The sequence below is a fragment of the Terrapene carolina genome, unplaced genomic scaffold, assembly GCF_002925995.2.
Source record: "Terrapene carolina triunguis isolate 2854851 unplaced genomic scaffold, T_m_triunguis-2.0 Scaffold84, whole genome shotgun sequence".
Classification (NCBI taxonomy): Eukaryota; Metazoa; Chordata; order Testudines; family Emydidae; genus Terrapene; species Terrapene triunguis.
In genome coordinates, this window is record NW_020664435.1 from 42,221,976 (window position 1) to 42,223,493 (window position 1,518).

General features: G+C 49.7%; 1 protein-coding gene across 1 annotated transcript in view; it reads left to right on the plus strand.

Moving 5' to 3' along the window:
- Positions 1 to 67: 67 nt before the first annotated feature.
- The window catches only part of THNSL1 (threonine synthase like 1), a 10,522-nt gene continuing 9,071 nt past the window's right edge, over positions 68 to 1,518 (plus strand). The window contains exon 1 of the mRNA XM_029910996.1: positions 68 to 704. The gene's annotated coding sequence lies outside the window, so the exon portion shown is untranslated. The remainder of the gene's footprint in view (positions 705 to 1,518) is intronic.

Below are 1,518 nucleotides of genomic sequence, written 5' to 3' on the forward strand. Positions count from 1 at the left end.
GGCAGCCATATCTCCACCATCTCCCTGAGGGCGAGGTCCCCATTGCAGCGAGGCAGCTGCCTTTTCTCCCCATCCCCATTAGGCCTGAAATGAAGTGCTCAATATTGCATTGTTTATTATAAATTCAATTTCATAGTAATAGTACAGAAAATTTTGGTAGGCCTGATTGAAGAAGTTAGGTCTATATACTCTAATTTTCCTCTGAAACATAGTTTGCTCCTTCATGTAGTATATTGAAAAACAAGAAAACCACTAAGTGTAGCCTGGAATCTATGTTGTATCCATTTTCTGCCTTTTTCTCAGTGGAAATGATAACACCATTCTCAGCTACATGCCCTCTTTTTTTCTTTACAGCTCCCTTCCACATCTACTGACATTTTGTAACGAATCTTTCTTTAGAATATGAAAAGCTCCTCAGCACAGGGACCTCATCCTTTTATGTGTCACTTTAAAACATCACATAAACCTGTAGTGATAATATATAATTACATACAACAAAATTACGGCAAGAGAAAATTAAGGTTGCAACGTCAAGTACTCAGAAGTTAGCAAGTGCCAGAATTAATATTGTCTGTGCATCCTTAATTCGGCCCTCTTGTGTGTATGCATTGTGATATTGTCTTTAATTTCATGATCACTTATTATTTTTTCCACAGGACCCCAGCCTCTTTCAATATACAGGATGAATGGTGCTCATTGAATAGGTAGCTATTCAATATTTGGTGGTATTCTGATCATTCAGTGTATGATCCCATGGCTTATATACTGCACAGCCTTCATAGCCTGCTCTGAACATATTTATTAATTTTCTCATGGGCTTTGTTATGGTGCTCTTCAGTTTAGTATCTGAGGTCTGGAACTGAGCATGGGTGGCAGGTTTGTAGAAATTTTGGTGGTGCCCAGAACCTGCCCCCCCCAACTCTGCCCCCCACCTGCCTAAGGCTCTGGGAGGGAGTTCGGGTGGGGGGAGGAGGTCTGGGGTGCAGGTCCTGGGGTGGGGATTAGGGTGCAGGAGGGGTGCAGGGTGTAGGCTCTGGGATGGAGTTTGGGTGCAGGCTCTGGGGTGGGGGTGTAGGAGGGGGTGGGGGTGCATGCTCGGGGAGGGAGTTTGGGGGTGGGAGGGGCTGCAGAGGGAGGGGATGCAGGCTCTGGGAGGGAGTTTGGGGGCAGGAGGGGGTGTGTGGGAAGGGGAGGAGATGCACCTCTGGGAGGGAGTTTGGGGATAGGAGGAGGTGCAGGGGTGAGGGCTGTGGGGCTGAGGATGAGGGGTTTGGGGTGTGTGGGGGCTCAAGTCTAGGGCAGAGGGTTGGGGAGTGGGGTGAGGGCTGTGGGGCTGAGGATGAGGGGTTCGTGATGCAGGAAGGGGCTCAGGGCTGGGGCAGAGGATTAGGGTGTGGGGGGATGAGGGTTCTGGCTGGGGTTGAGGATTAGGGTGCGGGGGGATGAGGGCTCTGGCTGGGGCTGAGGATGAGGGATTCATGATGCAGGAGGGGGCTCAGGGCTGGGGCAGAGGATTAG